The following is a 21,143-nucleotide window of genomic DNA, read 5'->3' as shown; positions in this document are numbered from 1 at the left end:
TTCCTCAATTCTTTTGGGATGACAAGTAGAGATTTTGTTTTATCATGCATTTCCTTAATAAGTAAAAAAGTAGTTTGGCAGAAGTACAGATTTAGTTTGTCATGGTTTATTTTTACTGTGCTCGTGGTAAGGGTCTTTCTGCAGGTGTGAGTGGAGAGTGGTCCCTGGGCTTTGCTCTTTAGTGGCCACTTGACAGCAAGCTTGGCTTCTTCAGCTCGACCGTTCTGCTTGTGTGGGTGGCCGTAGGTGACCACAGTCCTTTCTGAACCTTTAGGAGATGGTGCTGAAGTTGTGAAGTTTGGGGGACATAATGACTCTATTGCCTTTTATCTAGCAACTCTGAAAGCATTCTTTTTTTATATTTTTATTAGTTGTTGATGGACTTTTTATTTATTTATTTATTTATATGTGGTGCTGAGAATAGAACCCAGTGCCTCACACATGTGAAGCAAGCGCTCTACCACTGAGCCACAACCCCAGCCCTGAAAGCATTCTTGAAAGAAAGTAGAAAGGTTCCAGGATACTTAAAAATCTCAGCATTACATCCAAACAGAAACAGTGTTTTCTTTAAGAATTTCTTCTTTTTTTTTTTAAATTCTGATTTGTTTTATGTGACAAAGGAATGCATTATAATTCATATTACACATATAGAGCATAATTTTTCATATCTGGTTGTATACAAAGTATATTCAAAGTATATTCACACCATTTGTGTCTTCATACATGTACTTTGGATAATAATGTCCATCTCATTCCACCGTCTTTCCTATCCCTGTGCCCTCTCTCTTCCCCTCCCACCCCTTTGCCCTATCTAGAGTTTTATTTATTTTTATGTGGTGCTGAGGCTCAAACCCAGGGCCTCGCACGTGCTAGACAATTGCTCTACCACTGAACACAACCCCAGCCCCTGATGTTGGTTGTTTTAATCAATCATAGTAATAACCGTTATTTATCAGGTGGCTAGTATGTGCCCAATACTGTTAAAACACTTCATGAACTAGATTTCTTTTTATAGTCATGTTTGTTGAGATATAATTTATATTTGGTACAATTTGTCCTATTTAGTTTTATAGTTATATGAATTTTGACAACACAAATATTAAAAAATGACAACATATATAATGGATATATAGTACTACAGTCAAGATACAGAATATGTTACCTTGTTCTCCTTTCTTTCTTTCTTTTAAATAAATAAATAATAATAAATTATTTAATATTTATTTAAATATATTTAAATAAATAAATAATAAATAAATTAACCCAATGGATTATCAATATAATTTGCAAAGAAAATAATTGTTAGATATGTCATGTTCATTTTGTTTGTCCTAATAATTCTTTGGAATGTAATGTCTATTTAACACATAGCACACCTCAATTCAGATGAGACATTTCAAATACTCAGTGGCCTCATGTAACCAGTGGGTGCCATATTCCCTCTTTTCTCCATCTTTCACTTTTGGTGAGACATATGCTATAGGCTGCATGATAAGTCCCCTGTTATGTGGTGTCTTGTTGAGTTCCTTCAGAAAGGGACACCAAAGAGATGAACTTAGAATATTCAAAAGTGGAATGAGGTGATTTATTCTTCCCTATAAGGCTATTAGACTCTTAAGTTGGTTTCTTCATGCTTCAGTTAGGTCACCTCTACAAGGTTTTCATAATGGCTCTCTCTTCTTTCACCTCCTACCTCTCCAAGTCTACAGAAGGAAAGGTGCTTCACAAAATTTGTTGGTTTCCCTCAACCTTGCCCTTATCTTTATAAATACCTTATTAAACAATTTTTACCCTGATTGATCTCTTTCATCCTTGACTCTTGAATAATGGTTTTTTAATTATAAGAAAGTAAGATATACCTCATCTCATATCACAGGCAATATCTATACACATACCAGATTAATTATATGTTAAAATATCATGCATAGAATGCTAAAACTTTTGAAAGAAAATATTTGGTAACTTTTCGAAGAGAAGTAGAAAATTAAAAAATACAAAATAAACAAAAACCTGAAAAATCAGATGACATTGTAGTTAAAATTTTTATGTGTAAAAATTTATCAAAAAGAGTTGAGAGACACGAATTGTGTTACCGGTCATTTTTGTTTGTTATTCAGCTTGACTTGGTTTCTGCTTTGGTGGCTTTTCCTTTACTGTATTTCTTCCCTTTGCGGATTTTCATTGTTCTCTTCATCTCCTCCTTGTGGAATATTTTGCCAAAAATGTTCTGTACTGCAGGCTTTCTTGCTGTAAATTCTTTTAGCCTTTGTTTATCATGGAAGGTTTTTATTTCATCAAATTTGAAGCTTAATTTTGCTGGATGTAAGATTGTTGGTTGGCATTCATTATCTTTTAGAGCTTGGTGTATGTTGTTCCCGGATCTCCTGGATTTCAGGATCTGCGTTGAAAATTCTGCTGAGATCCGAACTGGTCTTCCCTTATAAATAATCTGATTTTTCTCTCTTGTGGCCTTTAAAATTCTATCCTTAATCTGTATACTGGGCATTTTCATGTGTCTTGGTGTACATCTGTTGTAATTTTGTACACTTGGTGTCCCATAGGCCTCTTGTATTTGATTTTCTAGTTCATTCCTCATGCTTGGGAAATTTTCTGATATATTTCATTGAAGAGATTGTGCATTTCTTTGGTTTGAATCTCTGAGCCTTCCTCTATCCCAATGAATTTAAATCTGGTCTTTTGATGGTATCCCATAATTCTTGGATGTTCTGTTTGTGGTTTCTTACCATCTTCACTGTGAGGTCAACTTTATTTTCAAGATTGTATATTTTATCCTCATTGTCTGAGGTCCTGTCTTCCAGGTGGTCTAGTCTGTTGGTAATACTATCTGTTGAGTTTTTAATTGGCTTATTGTTTCTTTCATTTCAAGGATTTCTGTTTGTTTGTTTTTCCCCCCAGTAATCTTTCTTTCTTCAAGTAATCTCTTGCAGCCTGTGTTTGCTCTCTTATCTCTTTGTTCTCTTATCTCTTTGTTTTTGCCTGTATCTGCTCCCTTAGGTCATTCTTTAACTCCCAGGTCACTTTAGTTATGTGTGTTCTGAACTCCTTCTCTGACATTTCACCTACTGCTCTATCTATGGTGTCTATTGTTGTGGTATCTCGGTTTGTTGGGGACACTTTCCTCCCTTGTTTTTTCATGATGTCTTTGTGTCTTCCTCCCCTGCAGTGTAGATCCGAGGTATCACAGCTTCTGCCCTATTGTCTTATAGTGTCCCCATAGGTTACCAATACCTCACTTTTAAAGGAGAGATCAATATTACAGCACTCAGTGTGCCCAACGTGCAGCCATATATCAGTTAGCTTCTGTTTTTACATTTAGAGTTTTGTCACTATAATCAGAAATGATGAGTTTGGTTCTATCTTCTACCTTATAGTCAATAGGTTTGTGACATGGTTTACAGTTTCTGGTGGTGGAAGGGGGGGGGGCTAGAGGGTTGGCTGAGATGTTCATGAGGTAGGATGTGGAATATGGAGGTATTAGATTATATGACTAGTGAGAGGGTGATCATAAGAAGGTGGCTATTAGTAGGAGAAACAAGAGAGAGGCCACCCCAAGCAAGACTCCCTGTCACCTCAGCAACATGATAACTGTTAGCACCCCTAGTAGAGAAACCTCTGGTGCAGCCAGGCCCACAGGGACCTTGGTGACATCTTACCAGGTCCTCATTGTTGTCCCTTGACAGAAGCGGCGCTATCCCAGTTACATGGCAGTGGCAGCCTGAAGCCTATATAGGCACTTGATATTGGGCTGTGGAGCCATGCTTTGGTGAAAAAGGGACCCCAGCCCTGGTGGCTGGCTCTCGGAATCTCCAGGCTGCAAGGGTGATGGTGGTGGTTGTGGTGGGGGGCAGGCCTTTCCTCTGGATCTTCAGACTGCCATGTCGGATTTGTTGATTTCTGTTTACAATTTTTCTTTTCAATAATTCCTACACTTTGTTGTTTCCTTCCTTTCACTTTGAGTCTGATTTGTTTTTTCTAGGCTTCTAAGGTGGAGGCCTGACTTCTTTCAGATGGTTCCTAACAGCACTTAAAAGCTGTGCATGTCCCTCTGGACATTGCCTCACTGCTCCTTGTACACTGGACCTGCTGCTGTGTTTTGTGTCACTCTGATTGAAGTAAGGTGCTTTAGATGTCTTCTTTGACCCATGGTTACAGAGGTTAGAAGGGTGTTGTTTAATTTATGAATATTTGGGGATTTTTCAAGAGGCCTGTTGTTATTCGTGTCTAATTCTGTTGTGGAGAGCACCTTGTATGATTCAGTCCTTTCATGTTTGAGATTTACTTTTTGGCCTAAATCGTCCTGTCTGGGTGCCTGTCCTGTGCGGGTTGCTGAAGCACTTGTTTTCTCTAGCTGTTGTATACAGCGCCTTGTTAGGTGGGGTGGCTGGTGGTGGTTAGTTCTTCCCTGGTCTTGCTGACTCTGCCTGATGACCTTAGCTGTCCTCAGGTTCCTTTGTCTGCGGTTACAGAGCTGCCTCCTTATCGCTGGGCTGCCTCCTTATCTCAGGCTCAGGATTGCCTGCTACAACTTTTTCCTTCCTCTGACTCTTGACCTTTTTGACCCCTGACTATTTAAAGTGCACTTCTTGTGAACAGTGCTATGATTGTGTTGTGTTTCACATCAGCTCCCAACTCTGTGGTCTTTGCTTTTTAATTGGTGTGTATTCTTCTCATCTTCAGTGTAATTACTGATTCTGTCATCAGGTTCCTGCTGTTTCGTCCCAGCTGTTCTGTATTTCTATACTTTGTGTTTCTTCCTGCCTTCTTTTGCCTTTTAATATCTCATTTTAATTTTCCTCTTGGCTTATCAGCAGTTCCCCATTTGTTTTGTTTTAGTGATTGCTCTGTGGTTTCCAGTGTACTTGCTCATCTTATGGTGGTCTGTTTCAAATACTGTGCCACGTCTCATAAACTGGAAGAACTATGGTGGAGGCCCACATGTTTCCTTCTGTTCTTTGTGCTATTATTGACAAATATCTTCTGTGTATTTTATAAACCTTACAATGCAGTGTTACTCTTTTTGATTTAGACTTGTTTTTAAAAGAAATTTTAAAAGGAGAAAGAATCTTATGTTGACTTATTTACCTTTTCCAGCATCCTTCATTCCTTTGTATAAATCCAGGTTTTCTGTTGGTAATGTCCCCAGTCTGAAGAACGTCTCTGGTCATTTCTTGAACAGGTCTGCTGCAAACAAGTTTTTTTCAGCTTTGCTAGAGAAAAATGTCTTCATTTTGAAGGTTATTTTTGCTGGATATGGAATTCTGTTAACAGTATTCTTTGAGCATTTGAGAGAGGTCCTGTTTTATGATATTTTTTTCTTTTGAGAGGCTCGTGGTTGTTTGTGTGTGTGTGTGTGTGTGTGTGTGTGTGTGTGTGTGTGTATGTGTGCGTGCTGGGTGGGCCCAAGCCTTGAGCCTGCTGTGCAGACCTCTACCTTTGACCCCCCACCCCCACCCCCACCCCCACCCCAGGGCTCCAGCCTTAGCTCTCCTGTACCAGGCTGCCCATTTGGCCGTTCGTTCTTAACTTGCCTGTGTGTTTCATACCTGTCTTTCCTTCCCAAGGATGCTTAAAAGATTTCTCTTCATTATTGCTTTTCCTTCAGTTCAGTTTTGCTCTATCTTTGATTTTCTTTGAGTTGCATATATGTTAGACTGTTTAATGTTATCCAGCCTGATAATCTTTCCCTCTCCCACTCTGGTTTTTTAAAAATTTCTGTTTAATTTGGTGTAGTTTCTGTTTGTCGTCTCCAGGATCAGTCTGTGCTCTGTGAACTAATGAAACGTATTTCATTCTGTAGTCTGTATTGAAAAGCCCTAGCACTTGTGTGGTTCTTGATCACAGCTTCTATTTCTCTTATGTTGTTTTCTTTTAAATCTTTGAACATAGTGTGTGTTTTAAAGTCCTTGTCTGCCAGTTCTCCCATCTTTGCCACTTTGACCACTGTGCCAACTAGCCACTTCTAGGGCAGTTCCGTGGACTGAGCTTTCTCCTTCCTGGGTTCACATTTTCCTACTACTATTCTGTGGTTAGGTGCTGGGCTTTGTAAAAGCTGCCTGTTTCCATCTTTCAGCAGAGGGTGAGTATTGTCTTGAGTGGACTGTGAGAGTGGTGGCCAGATCAGTCCATCCTGGTTTGAGTGGACTGACTGGACTGGGTGGTAACTGTAGGCAAGTAGGCGTGGCTGAGGAGGTGAGTTCTCTGCCCCGTGACCCTTCCCCCTTCTGCTTCCTGATGACCATCATGAACTTGGAGCTGTCCTCTGCTGGGCCCTTCCCCGTGATGTGCTGCCTCACCTTGGGCCCAGAGCAGTGGAATTGGCTTTCTCTGGAGATTCTACTGCCAGAGTCCCCAGAGGAGCAAGTCCTGTGGGCCTCACGCCTAGAGCCCGTGTCCTCCTTTTTGTTAGCAGTGTCTAATGACTGTTGAGGAGTGCCCCTGCTGCAGCTGTTGGAGACCTTGTGGGTTTGCCCCCTGCTATCCTCGGGTCCTTTGCACTGTTCAGCCCAGGGAACGCTTCCCATGGTAGTGGTCCAGAGACCCCAGCTTTCACTCGTCATGATCCATTTTGTGTACTGTAACACAGTATCATAGTCTGGGTAGTTGTATTAAGAACAGAGGTTTATTTCTCACAGTTCTGGGGCTGGGAAGTTCAATGCTGAGTGCCAGTCTCCGGTGAGGACTTAGGTGCTATGTTATAACATGGCAGAGGGCATTGAGCATCAAGAGAGCCCACTGTTTTGACAAAGCCCCCCTGCCATCACTGATCACTGGTGAGGGTGGAGCCCTAGGACCACAGCACCAGAGAGAGCCTGTTTTCAGTCTGTCGTGTGGATGGGAGGGCCTTTCAAAGCATAGCCACTCCTACCTTTCAGTCCTCAGAAGTGAACGTCAGTGACACTCCACAGATGTTTCTGTATTACACGTGCATTTTTTAATTTCTGGGGGTAGTTTTAGGTGTGTAGTGCTAGGAAAGGGTAATGAGGATTGAAACAGCTTTATTGTAGATATTTAATAAAGAGAAAGTAGGGTTGGCTTGTGTTATAACTATTATTATGCTCCATTTTAACAGGCTATGGCATTGTGTGCCTTTAAGTGGAAGCTCATTTTGCAATCTGGGAGGGCATGAAAGTGTAGTGGAGTTCTGACTGAGGACAGTGTGCCTCGCAGAGGATTTCAGGATTCTTTCCCCAGAGGCAGGAGATGTTGGCTGGTTCCCAAGCTCTCTGGCCCTCTGGGACTGGCTAGCTTCTCTTGCCTGGCCTGACTTGTTGCCTTTCTTTTGACAGACTGTGGTGGTACCTCAGGGCGGCGGACAGCTGTGGGTCTTCGGTGGGGAGTTTGCGTCTCCCGATGGAGAGCAGTTCTACCATTACAAGGACCTCTGGGTCCTGCACTTGGCCACCAAGACCTGGGAGCAAGTCAGGTAAGGTCCTGGACAGGAGCCGAGCCCTGGACTTGCCCTTCTGTGCCAAGTTCTGCACAAGGGAGCAGGGCTGGTGGGGCCCTGGTTGTAGGCCCCAGTGGTGACTGAGCTGTGGAGGAAAGGCTCATGCTCTCTGGACCTGCACAGGGAGGCCTGGATGGGGAAGGCTGCTGGCTGCCCAGTGGTGCCCGGGCTGCACTGGCAGTGTGTTCGAGCCTGTTTCTGTGCTCCTCCCACGTCACCTCTGGTGCTCCTTGCGGTGGGCCCTCTGTCTTTTCCCAGGTGTGGGGTGGTAAGGCAATTCTGGGGCTCAAGCATGCCAGAAACAAAGCCGATCCCTTGGGTGTGCTTTCCTCAAAGGAAGTGCTCCTTCTGAGTGGGGTGCGGGTGGGAATGTGGCGCAGGGACAAGGGACCAGCCTGTACGTTCCTCCTCAGGAAGCTAGGCTGGTTCTGTGGTTTGCACAGCCCTGGCAGCTGGGCCTGGCAGCAGCCACTGAGAATGGAGGCTCTACCAGGCTCTTTTGGTAATATATCCTCTGCCTCCCCAGACAGAGAAAGGTGTGCCGCTTCTGCCTGCTTGGTACAGCCCACAGCCGTGTTGGCCAGGCTTCCAACAGGCCGACATTAGCACAGGGCTGAGGAGCCCAGTTGCACTTCCCTTTCTTGGGCGGCACTGGGAAAGGTTACTCGGGAGGCACCACAATCAGGAAATTATTTCATACTAAAAATTGTTTTTGCCACTTATATATTGAACCTTAACTCAAATTTGTGTAGACCCAGACCATGTTTATTCTCTTTTGTTTTGCTTTAATTATTCCTTTCAAAACCCAGTTGTGCTTATTTGCTTGTTGGGTCCTTTTTGAAAAACGTATTCTTGATGTTTAGTAAATTTTATCAGCCTCAGCAGTTTCCATCCATAACTGAGGCGGGCACAGGTAGCAGGTCCTCGAGAGCTTTCGCTTCACCTGGTAGCTCCCCTCAGGCCTACCGTTGAGTGGCACTGCTGTGGGACGTGGCTGCAGTGACACTCTGAGCCGTTTGTGGCATGAACATTTTCTCCTGTCTGCAGGCTTTGCTGTTTCGTTTCTCTTCCAAGGACACAGGAGCACTCTTGAGGTGTGGTCACTCGGGGTGGCCCTGCCACTGTCCTTCTCACCTCAGTGTGTTCCAGCAGTTGGGCTGGATTGCATCTGCAGGATGTGGAGGCAGCTGGCTTAAGCAGGAGGTGGTACTAGCAAGTAGCTCATTACTTAGATGCTTCCTATTGTGAAAACAGGAGAGGTTTAAAGTGTATTGCACAAAGTGGGGAAGGCTTTTTTTTTTTTTTTAAACTCAGGTGAGAGTGCAAACCTTAAATGTAGCTGCCATTTTTTGCTCCTTGGTGGCAGCCTGCAGGACGGTGGCTACTTTATGCGCTTTATTTTTTCTGTATAGATCTCTGTGTGGAGCTAGCTGGTGATGGTTTCTTGTTGAGAGCCACAGCCGAGTCGGAATGGCCCCTGGCATTTTGCCAGTAGTATTGGTTGAGAGGCGAGCCATTAAGATGATGCTGGATTGATTCAATTATATATTAGGCCTTTACTGTCCAGTAATAGGATGGCTCTTGCTGCATCGGACGCCTGCTACGTTGGAGTTCCCGTTGAGTTCTCCCGGGGTTCCAAGAGTGAGTGTGCGCGCAGCCCGGGAGAGGGAGTTCCGGTTGGTGTGTGGTGTGTTCCTGAAGGAGCGGCGTGGGTGGCGTTCGGGAGAGTTCCCGGGGAACGTGTGTGGAGTGTGCTGGTGGAGTTCAGAAATAAAGTTTGTTCCTGCTTGAGTGGCTCGTGATTTGTGCCCAGCCAGACTGCGGCAGTTTCTGACTCTGAGTGGCTTGAGTGTTTGCTGATGAGGGAGACAGGGAAGGTGGACAGATCCAGAGATACTGGCCTTGGTAGCCAGGGTGCGATCCCTGGTCCAGGAGGGGCACATGTGAGCATCTTGGATTGGAGAGAGAGAGCTCATTTTGAGTATTAATTTGGAAGTCAGGAAAATGAGGCTCTCCCGTCTACTTCACTTTTGACTGTGGCCTGCCATGCTGGGTTTGTCTTGCTGGGCTCATGCATCCTCTACATGGGCTCATCAGAATACATTCTCTCACAAATGTGAATCTTGAGAGACTCGTCTCTTGCATGTGGCCGGGGTCCATTCACTTGTTACAGAATAGTCCTGCATTTGACCTGTATGTTCTGAAAGCTACTGCTGCAGTGCTTATAGGTGGTCCTGTCCTTTCCTTGTCTGGTGATAGACAACGGTGTACATTGCCGTGAGTCTGCTGCGGCACAGGGTGAGGCTTTGTGCTGTGGCACCCTTGTGTGATGGGCAAGCATCTTCCAGACTCCGTGCTGACTGATGTGACCAGCACCCATTCCTGTGGCATCTCCAGCCTCTTGCTCTTTCTGTTCCAGTGGGTGTTTATTCATTACCTTGACAGTGAGTGGTCACTTATGCTTGGGAGCGTGATGGGCACTGGTGTCATACCCCTATCAGAGAACCCTAGTGCTAGTGCAGTGTCAGCTCCCGCTTCCTCTGAGGATGTCAGACACATATGACTGCTTTAGCAGCTGTTGGGAGATTTCCTTCAGGCTGTCTGGAGTGAGAAGGGCCCATGGTTGAGTCGGCAGCATAGCTTCTGTGTGCCAGCCATGTTTGTCGTCTCCAGTGAGGGGAGGGAACAGTCATCAGGGTGGGGCTCGGGCTCCTGTTTGGTGGTGGGCTGCAGAGAGAGGGCCGGGAACAAGCATGAGGCTGCGTAGAAGGTCTGTCTGTTCACCAGCAGAGCAGCTGGACCCGCAGCAACAGAAAGCCTGGCCACTGGCCTCTGCAGATGTCTCTCCACAAGATAGGTGGGCCATGGGGCCAGGGCCTGGCCCCTGGGGAGGAGGCAGGGACAGCAGGAGGCGCCTTCCCCTGCTGGCAAGTTGCTGAACAGAGGCTATCACGCAACAACACCTGTTCAGTGGGTTTTGTGGCTGCTTTGCTGTGTGACATGCCATAAGTGACTCCTTAAAAAATGCACAGTTCAGTTGTTTTATCATGTTCGGAGTATGCAGCCAGCACTGTCATTTAGAACATTCCCATCCACCTGAAGAGAAACTCCATGCCTTTCCTCGCAGCCTCCCTCGGTCTTTCAATTCCCCACTGTCTGTCTCCGTGGGTTTGCCTGTTCTGGGAATTGTACATGAATGAGGTCCGGCAGTACACGTCTATTCTCTTGTGCTTGCTGTCACTGGGTGTCACACATCAAGGTCGCTCATATTGTAGCAGGTGTGAGATCTTTGTTCCTCCTTAGGGATGAATGACAGTCCCCTACCTGGGTGTCCATCCGTCTGTTATTGGACCCTTGGGTGGTTTCCACATGTTTATATGCATCAAATTGCTTAGTAGAGGAGCAAGAAAATTTTGTTAATATGTGTGTGTGTGTGTGTGTGCGCACGCGCGTGCTGTTTCTTCCTGATTTGAGGAAGGAGCCAGCATTTGGTCTGCAGCTAAATCCTCTGAGTGTCAACGTGGTAAAGCAGCTTGTTAGTGCCTACAAAAGACTTGTTAGCAAAACGAATCGGAGGTGTTTTTCAGCCCTGTGCGGAGGGCAGCAAGGCGTCGGCTGGAGTCAGTGGTGCCACATTCCAGTGTGGAGCTGCCAGTGGCACCCAGATGCTTCCTCTGCCCAGGTGAGCTGGGTCAGCTCATGGCCTGCACGTCTCTTGGGTGTGGACTGCCTGCTACATGTCTGCAGCTGTTCTGCTGTGTAAGGAGGCTCATTGTGGCTAGAGTGTGACCAGTTTGTAGCAACACTAAGGGGGTAAAGCATGGGATATGTGAAGTTTAAAATGTGTTAGGACCGGTAGCCAGTTTTTGACACATCTGCAGGTGCTGAGGCCTGAGCTTGGTGGTGGTTGACACCACACTGTTATGGTCTAAGTTCTGGCTCTGCCATATACTGCCTGCTGGGCTTCTTAGCTTATAGGTGGGCCTCGATTTTCTCATCTGTGAAATAGGAATAAAGGTAATACGTGCACCATGAGGTATAAATGCACACAGGAGAACCGTGCCCATCCTGAATGAGCACTGTACCAGTGGTGCTTTCACTGTTAATAGTCTTGGTTTGAGCAACACAGGGACATTGTATGTCCAGGCTGCCTGAATCTGAGAGATGGCTACTGATCCTGCCTGCTGGGATTGAATACCCTCGCTTGTTTGGTGGGTGTGGTGCAGGAAAAGTAGGGCCGAGCTGCAGAGGAGTGCTTTGGGGAACAGAAGGGCCTGCTCTTGCACTGTGTCCTGCTTGGGCTGTCCTGGGCCTGTGCTTGCAGGGTGCACTACTGGACCTCGTTCCCTGTTGGATGAGCTGTGTGACCTCGAATCTCAGGGTCATGATAGGAGCTGTTCCTTTGCCCATCAAAGGCCTCGGGGCTGTACTGTGTGTTTATAGCTGTGAGTTTTATCACGTGTGCTGAGTGCTCGGCTGTTTGCTTGCTGAGCCTGTGTAGCTATCTGATGCTCAGACATCTCCTGTGAATGTCATCACAGTGGCCCAGTAGGTGGCCTGGTGACAATGGCTGGCAGTATGCCCCATGGGAATGCCATTCTGTGCACATCCCCCAATGAGCTGAGTGCTCTGGCACCCACAGCATTATATTTGTACTGTATATAGACATCTGCCTGAGTGGGTCACGCTGATTCGTGAGGACTCTACATTTAGGACTGACAGCAATTGAAAAGCCTGGCCTTCTTTTCTTCTCTTGTCTTTTTTGGGAAGGGGTGGCTTTATTTTCCAAAGGGAAATAGATCATTCTTTTAGCTACACAGTGGCACTTGACTGCTGCCCCGAAACATTGGGCTGAGTCCTTCATTCCTGACAAAGCTGGAGGCTGAGACACCCAGGGGCTTTCTGTACAGGAAGCTGGCAGAAATCAGTCCCCAGTCTCATGGGCTCTTGTGGGTCAGAGGTAACCAGCTGGCCAATGGGCCTTGGCTCCCATTACTGGACGGACACTGGAAGCATCCAGGGTCTCCTCTGTGTCTGTTGTGGAGTAGACGTACCTGTGAGCACAGTGGCTTAGAGTTGAATGAAAGTCTCTTCCCTGGATCCTTCTTATAAAGTGACATATCAAAACACTTCTCAGAAAGGAACGTGGCCCTGTGCCCAGTGTGTGGAGGGCATGTGTCTGCACTGTCCTTTGCCTTGGGACAGGGGCAGCTCACTGGGAGCTGGGCCTGTGCTGTGGTGAGAGCCAGATAGTTCCCAGAAAGCCTCCTGTGGTGTTGTCATAGTATGCCCCAGACCCTCTCTTCTGAGCCCTGTCACATTTTATATTTGTGATTGTGAATTGTGGCAAAAAACCTGGTTACTAAATTCGTGGGTGATAGAAAGCCAGGACAGAAAGCAGGTAAATTGGTTAACAACTTCAGCATCCAAATCCATCTTCAAAGAACCAAATCTTTCAACATGGAATTTACATGTAAGACTTATGTAAGTGTAAGATATAGGAGCTGGGCCTGAAAAGCCCCCTTAGAAGAGAAAGAAGGCTCTGCTACACTGTGGTCCCCCCAGGCGTCAGTAGGTGATGAGGCCCCCTGAGGGGCTGAGGCCTGTAGGATGCAGTGTCAGGAGGAGTGCTTGCCTCCGCTGACATTCTGTGGACAGCGAGGCTGTGAGATTCTGTAGGGCACATGCCATTTGTGGAATTTTACATGTCCATTTGGGGGACAGCTGTATAGCGTGCACAAAAATAAATGAGAAATAATGCATTGTAGAAATAGGTGTCAACATGTGTGATTCAGGTTGTGACTACCGCTCTGCAGCCTAGAGTTGAGCCATCTCGAGGTCAGTGGGAGGGCCAGGTGGTTGAAGCTCATCCTTTGCCACGGTCTTGGGATCGTCCCTTGGTGGCCTTGCTGGCTCTTGACAAGACCCTGCCCTGGTGTTAGCTGTTCTAGCTCTCCAGGCAAGACTCCCTGTGCTGTGCTGCAGCCTGCAGCCACGCCCTCTCTTGGTGTGAGCCAGGCTTGTGCTCACTGGAGAAGGCTCAGGAAATGCAAGAAGCTGGAGAGAAATGAAGCCCCTGGAAGCCCATTTAGAGATGTGTTGAGTCACCTGCTTTTCCATTACTGTTTTACAAGCACTTCCTGTGAGGAGAAATATCTTAATCTGAATTTTAAAACTCTTGCTCAGATGGAGGTGCATGGTCTGTCTACTTTGATCTGTCTTTCTTTAATTACAGGTTGATTATGTTTTTGGTTTCTATTATTTGTATATTCTTAAGAATTACTTATTTTTTCTGTTGCTTTTTTATTGCTGTGTATTTTCACGTTTGTTTTATTGAGGTATAGTTACAAAAAAATGCACACCTTCTGGGTATACAGGTAGGTGAGTGTCAGCTGCTGCAACTGAGATGCAGAACATGTCCACCACCCCACCAAGTCCCTTCCCAGCCCCGTCCCCTGCAGCTGCCATCAGCCCCAGGTTAATCTTGTGAAGCTCTCGTGTAAGTGGGGTCATGCATGGTCTGGAGCTCTGTCAGCACTGGCTGTGTCTGGAGATGTGTGTGTGTGTTGCCCAGAGTGTCCACCTTCCACTGCACCCTGCGATTGGGAGAAAGCCTCTGTGAGTGTGTGTTAGCCTTCGTGTGACCCAGTTCTTCCTGGTGTGCAGGAAGCCCTCAGAGTGACTGTAGGGCTCAGGCTCCTCCAGTGCTGATGGACACGTGGCGTTTCTTCTCACATGCTCTCATGGTGGTGGCAGGAAGCTGCGTGGCTTTAGTTTGCATTCCCTGACCACTAATGATATGTTGAGCGTTTTTGTATTTTTATTGACCATTTTTACGTCTTTCTTTTTTTTTCCACTGATACCTTATGAACTTTCTATTCATATTTTTGCCGTTTTTGTTTTATGGATTTTTTTCTCTGCCAGGGATTACACTTGCTGGGCAAGCACTCTGCCACTGAGCCACACTCCCAGCCCTTTAATTTGAGAGAAGGCCTCACTAAGTTGCTCTGGCCCCAGGCTTGGGATCCTTCTGCCTCGACCTGGGAGTTTCTGGGATCGCGGGTGCATGCCCTCTGTCCAGTTGTGCCAGTGTTTTATGGGGTTATTCATTATAGCATTAAGATGGAATTGTGTGTGCGCCTGTTAGTGGTGTCAAAATGCATGCACCTGGCTCAGTGGTGCATGCATTTTGACATTCTTTATTAGATGGAACCTACTTTACTATGTTCTGCCCAATAAATCTTTATCTACTTCAAGGCCACAGAGATTTTCTTCTGTTTTATACTAGAAGTTTTATAATAGCTAGCTAGACTGTCAGGATGGTTTTAGTAGCTTGTGATCAAATTAAATGGTACTCATCAAGTACTTAGAACAAAAAAATGTAAAAATGTCATTTTTTAAAAAGCAACTGGAATAACTCCCCCTCCCCTTTATTTTAGATCAGCTGGGGGTCCTTCTGGCCGGAGTGGACATCGGATGGTGGTGTGGAAAAGACAGTTAATCCTTTTTGGTGGATTCCATGAGAGCACAAGGTTGGTACCAACAGCAGAAGTCTTTCCTGGAGCATTTAGGGGCAGACCTTTTACCATTCTGAGTAAACATGGAAAATACTGCCCTCTGAAAGCAGGGCCAGCTCTCTGGGCACATATAGCTTGGCAACCATGCAGGGCAGCTGGGGAATGAGTTGGCAGTGCACTGATTACCTGCTGTGTGCAGGGCAAGATTAGCCAGCCCTTCCTTTTTGTTTCCAGGTTCTAAATCAAGTTTTGCAGAGGTTTTAACTTGTATCCATTTTAAAATCAGAACATTTTTTAAAAACTATATGTTATCTTGTTTGAAATGATCTAAGATGTATTTCAGACCTACAGAAAGGCAGTGATGCTCTAGGAGATGTGGTTTGACTTCCAAATGCCAACCCTCTGCGTTTGCTTGGGAGCATTGCTCTTAGCTGACCTGCAGCATAGAATTCCATTACTGACAGCGCCCAGCATGAGTAGGGTAGTCTGTCCTCTGTGGGAGGCGTAAGTCTGAGTGGCAGCCAGCAGGCCGAGGCCCATCCTCACAGCTGCGGTGTGCATGGGGAGTGACCCGCCTGGCACCTGCATTCTCATGCAGGATTTGTCACTTTGCACGTGTTGTCGAGCCACCTTGCTCTTTGCATTCCAAGGAACAATGGTTACTTCTGACCAGGGTAGATCCTCTCCTTTGCCTCTTGTTGAATGCTGTGTCACGCAGAGCTGGAGAGCAATGTCCTGTTCTGTGACAGTTACCTGGTGACAGCAAGTCTCCTCATTCCCCTTCCAAGTTCTGTCTATGGGCTGTCTTTTTGTGCAATGTCCCTGGGCATTGAGCCAGGTGGGGCCCCAGGCTGCTCCTCGTGCCGTGCCTAGGTTGTGGACACGGACTCTGCTTCTGTCCTTCAGTTCTGGGGATGCTGTGCCCCCTCTTCACACCCCTCCCTTTCAGTCCAGGGTCTCGCCCCAGTTCTTGCCAAGCTGTGGATAGCTCCACCCTCGTGATTCAGTCAGACACCACAACTCAGTGTTGGTGTTATAGTCGCACAGAATAACCTAGTGTAATTATCTGGGAGATTGCCATTTTGTCAGTGGGTAGAGGAAATGTGGTATGACTTTCAGGTTAAGTTAATCTGCTTCTGTGGGCTGGCATCATTTCTAGTTTCCAAATGCAAACTCACAAGTTTGCAGTCCTTCATATGAGTTCACGTGTGGAGCAGACAGATAACTTAGTTCAGCTTTAATTTAAATCAAGTGCACTTCTCAGTGACCTGTGTCCTCCGTGGTCCCAATGTGATGGCCTGTGTTCCTCTGTTCCACCCAGGGATTACATCTACTACAATGACGTGCATTCCTTCAACCTGGATACCTTTGTGTGGAGCAAGCTGTCCCCGTCAGGAACCGGGCCCATGCCCAGGTCAGGCTGCCAGATGTCCATCACTCCCCAGGGCAGCATAGTCATCTATGGGGGCTACTCGAAGCAGGTGAGACCTGGTGTGCAGGAAGTAGAGGAATTTCGGTCTGCTGTGTGTCAATGTCATCAGTAATGGAAGCTTCCAAATGAGAGGACGATATTTGTTTAATATAAACAACTCTGTTGAATTTGAAATGGATAGACATAACGTCAGTCTCTTTGTCTTACCTACATTGAGATTTGTAAGTCCTTTTGATGGTCTAGTCTGAATCGTCCTAGAACACTGCAGTGTGACTAATTCTGTTTTGAGGTCTTTCTCCCTAAGGCCTAGAGACTGACAACCATGTGGTATTCTGTCGTAGAACAGGCGGGGCTCGTTGATCTTCCTGGGGATCCCTGCTGACAGACTTTTATTCTTATATCTGTAAGCGGCACCAGCAACATGTTCCTAGGCATGTGCACTGGAGTCCTGGTCTGGGGCTGTGGGCTGCCCTCTGCCGGCCGCAGTTTCTCCTGCCCTGCTGCTTGTCTGCATGTGGCCAGCCTCAACAGGTTGTGAATCACATGGCGGTTTTAAGTCCTTTGCTTTTGGAGATTCTGAAATGCACAGTGAACTTGCAGACTGCACAGCAACTACGTGCATGCCCACACAGGCCCTGGGCTGTCTGTTCTACTCAGCTGGTTTGGCCAGGGGTCTGTTCACACTCTGTACCTACCTATCAGTCATCTTCTACATCGTTCACAGGAAAGTGCAAACTCTGATGAGTGCACACCATCAAGTAGAGATCGTTGGTGCTTTGTGACTGCAAGGCCACCTGCGTGTGTGATAGATGTGTATGTGGTATGGCCCACCCTCATCCTGCCAGGCTCTCCTGTACCTCTTGCCTCCCCCAGAGGCACGTGCTGAGCTTCTTCTCATCGCTAGATGTGCCTGTTGTGCAGTGTTCAGGTCATTGCCTCCACGCCTCTGTTTCCATTGTGTCGATGGACTCCTGTGCTGTTCTCAGTCAACTGTGTGTGACATTGCATGAGCACTTTGATGCAATCTTTGTTTTTGTTTTTGTTTGTACCAGGGATTGAACCCAGGCGTGTATAAATACTGAGCCACATCACATTCCCTAGCCCTTTTTAAAAATATTTTGTGACAGGGTCTTGCTAAGTTGCTCAGTGCTGAGGCTGGCCTGAACTGGCGATCCTCCTGCTTCAGCCTCCCAAGCTGCTGGATTATAAGTGTGCGCCACCACGCCTGGCAATGTTTTAGTTTCTCTTAAGAAGTACCAGGGAGGGAACCTTCTGGGTCCCTGAGTGGAGCTGGGCTTGCAGGTTATACCCAAACCGCCTGACGGTTCTGTTGCTCTGCCTTCCTGGCACCACTTGCCTATGGGTCCTGCAGCGTCCTCTGCACTCATGGCTCTCTGTTTTGGCCGCATTCCTCTGACCCTGCTGCTGTGTGCCTCTCGTGAGCTTGTTGGTGTCCCTAAGTCTTCCCTGCAACCGGCTCCCCACCAGGGCTTCCTCTGCCCATGAAGCTTCACTGTGGTTTAAGAGGCAGGCCCTGTTCTGCCAAGGAGCAGAAGCTCTGCCTTGATAAAGTCTGGTTTGTTGTGCTTTAAGGTCTTTGCTCTCCATACCTCAGAAGACCTGTCTACCTTCAGTGAGGGAGAGCCTCTCGTGTTTCGTGAACTTGGTAGTTCAGCTGTTGTGTTTTGTTCTGCCATCGACTTGCCCCGTCTATGGAGTGTGAAGGTGCTGAGTCCGCATGTGTCCTGTGGGGGTCAGCTCTTCCAGCACCGACTGTCCAGAGGGCTTTCCCTTGGGGTGCCTGGGGACCCCTGCCGTGGGCTCACCCCCTTCTCCTCCTCCATTGTTTGGTCAGCCCTGTGGGACCACCCATGCCTCCTGACTGTTCCTGCCTAGCACATCTTAGGGTGGGCAGCTGAGGTGTCTAGCCCTTGTCCTTTCAAACACGTTTTGGCTGTTCTAGGTTCTTTGTGTGTCCGCATGAATTTTAGCATCAGCTTGTCAGTTTTTTCTACTTAAAAAGCAAGAAGGCACCCTCCTGCCCGCCTGTTAGGAATGGTGACAAGGGTCGCTCTAGTCCGGAGGCTAACATCCGGGATGCTGACATCTCGGAGTCTGCAGCTGTTGCATGTGGATGGTCTCCACGCTTATTTTGGTTTTCTTTAATTTCAGCAGCGTTTGTGGTTCTCAGTCACACATGTCTTTTGTTACTTTATCGATGCTGTTGTGATGGGGGATCTTGAAATCAGACTTCCCAATTGTTCTCTGTTAGTGCCTGAAAACATCTTATCCTCTGTGTGCTTGTTCCGTGATGTGAGAACTCACCAGACTCGCGATTTTCAGTAGTTCCAGATGCACTGAGATCATGTGAACAGTCACATAATGTGCAGGGGACAGCTGTCCTGCTCTTCCTGACTGCTAACCCGTTCTCTTGTGTCTGAAGCAGGGCCTCCGGTGGCATTAGGTGAGGTGTGTGTGGTGGCCCTCCTAGCACTGTCCTCATCTGGCAGGGACAGCACCAGAGGTCTTCACAGATGTCCTTCAGGGTCCAGCTTCTGGCCTCCTGTCTGCTGGGGCCCTTCATCGTGGTGGGTGTCTGGTTTTGTTAAGTGCACTTCCTGTGTTTTAATGGTCATGTACCTGTTCTTCTTCGTTCATTTGTCCACGGGCCACCTTGATTGACTTCCTGTTGTTAAACTAGCCTCATATTTCTGTCATAGCCCAGTCTGGTACAAGCGTGTCTGTCCTCCCCATGTGCCTGAATTTGCTACTATCTTGTGAAGGACTTTTGTGTCTGTGTTCATGAGGGTGCGTCTCTGTCACTCTGTCTTTGTGGTGCTTTTGACAGGTGTTGGAGTCCTCTTCTTGCTGTGCAGTGAGTTAGTCAGTTGGGGTCCAGCTAATGCCTTCCTAACACGGCGGGGTCTGTCTTGACGAGAGATAAAACTTCTAAGATGATAAAGACCCAGCAGGCAGACACGTGTGCAAGCAGCAGCCATCCCACAGTGTGCCTTTGGGGTCGAGGGTCCAGAGGAGGTCTTCCTGTTAGAGACTGGGAGGGCTTCCTAAGGCTCTGCAGCCTTTGAGCCAGCCTGAAAGAAAAGGTGCCAGGGGACCCTGGGCAGGGAGAGTAGCGGTGGTACCCGGAAACAGCTTTGGTACTTCGTGATCTGCCTCCATGGACACATGGACAGCCAAGGACAGGCCTGCTGAAGGCAGTGCCCTTCTTCTTGTCTAATATGGACCTCAGGTGTGTCTGCCTGGGGTTTGGGAGAAAAGGTCTCCCTCGAGAGAGCAGCAGGATACCAAAATGTCACTGGTACTGGAGCTTCTGGATGGCCGGGGGCATAAGCAGGCATTGGGGTCGTGTGACCCTAGAGGATGCCTGTGACCTCAGCCAAGAAAAGTCCTGACCTCCTGAGGCCTGTGACCCCCAGCTCTGGGTGACGGGGCTCTGCCACTCTCCCAGGAGATGCTGGCTCCCGTGCTACAGGGGACACAGGCGATCCCAATCACCTCCTGGCACACCCAGCTGCACGGCCCTGACCTGTCTGCCCTGTTCTTAGCAGCAAAGCAGGGAGTGCTTGCTGAGAAAGAGGTGGGAAGAGCATCTCTGCCTTCTGGCTCCATTGCTCATGTGGTCTCAGGTGCACTAAGGACACCGTCCTGTGGGAAGGAAAGAGGACAAGGCCTTGTCTAGTGTGGACAGCGGGGCAGTGGGGTTCCTCAGCTGCAAGGGTTGGGACTGAGTTGCCAGGCAGGAGGCGTGGGTGCATGCTGGCTCCAGGAGTCACCCTAATGTGGTGTCCCCTGAGAGCCTGTTTGCTGGATGGGAGGACAGGTCTTTGCTCAAGCAGTATTTAAAATGGAACTGGGAGACGTAGTTCTTGGATGTTCTTTCAGTCCTGCTGACTAGACATGGAACTGTGCTTTCCAGGTTTGGGAAGAAGAAGCTGTTCATTAGCAGCAGCCTTTTCAAACAGTGCACCTGCATGGCAGTTGTCCACATGGCAGGCCACTGCTTATCATCACCCTCATCATGTGCTCCTCAGTCCCAGTCCTGTAGAGTGACCGCTCACCCACCAGCTGGGTGTCTCCCCTTGGCCCCGCTCACCCACCTCTCATTGATAAGGGGCCTCAGCCGCCTGCACATGTGTGACACTATGAGAGAGACGTGGGGACTGGCCTGAACTGCCTAGCCTGGTGAAGGTGATTGAGCAGCCACCTTGGGTGCCCTGACAAGCAGGCCACAGTTGCAAGGGTAGCTGGGGCCCTTAGAAGGAATGGCCTCCTGTGGTTCTGTATCCATAGACATCTGTGCAGGCCGCCCAGGTTGAGGTCAAACTCGTGTCCCAGGAAACTCTGCTGTCATTGTGCCTGGTTTTTAAAAATTTCCACGGATTTTGAAAGTCCAGGGGTCAGGATAAGGTTCTGATGAGTGTCGTAGAATGGCAGTGGTGTGCAGGCCGGGGTCTGGAAGGCAGCTGCATCTCTGCCTTCAGAAAGAGCTGGGTGTTTGTGGAGTAGCTGCCCATGATGGTTGGGGTGGTTGGATGGTGGGCAAGTCGTCAGCAGTGCCACACAGCAGCCTCTGGTCCAGGCACTGGTGCCCGCTGTACTTCCCAGCTCCGCCTGTAGGTCCCGTGCTCGGCTCTTCTCCCATTGGGCCCTGAACCCTAGTGCTTTCTCAGTCTTGGACCTTGTCCTTTTCTGCTGTGGCCCGCTG

The 21,143-nt window shown here is 47.7% G+C and overlaps 1 pseudogene across 1 annotated transcript in view; it reads left to right on the top strand.

Moving 5' to 3' along the window:
* The window catches only part of LOC308640063 (kelch domain-containing protein 4-like), a 34,380-nt pseudogene that overhangs the window by 7,801 nt on the left and 5,436 nt on the right, over positions 1–21,143 (top strand). Inside the window, exons 4-6 of the transcript in view lie at positions 7,308–7,444; positions 14,908–15,000; positions 16,307–16,466. The product of the transcript in view is annotated as a kelch domain-containing protein 4-like (transcript). The remainder of the gene's footprint in view (positions 1–7,307; positions 7,445–14,907; positions 15,001–16,306; positions 16,467–21,143) is intronic.

Source organism: Spermophilus citellus, assembly GCF_964194105.1.
Source record: "Spermophilus citellus genome assembly, contig: SCAFFOLD_605, whole genome shotgun sequence".
Lineage (NCBI taxonomy): Eukaryota > Metazoa > Chordata > Mammalia > Rodentia > Sciuridae > Spermophilus > Spermophilus citellus.
Note: the sequence above shows the minus strand (reverse complement) of the source record. Positions and strands in the feature narration are given on the sequence as shown.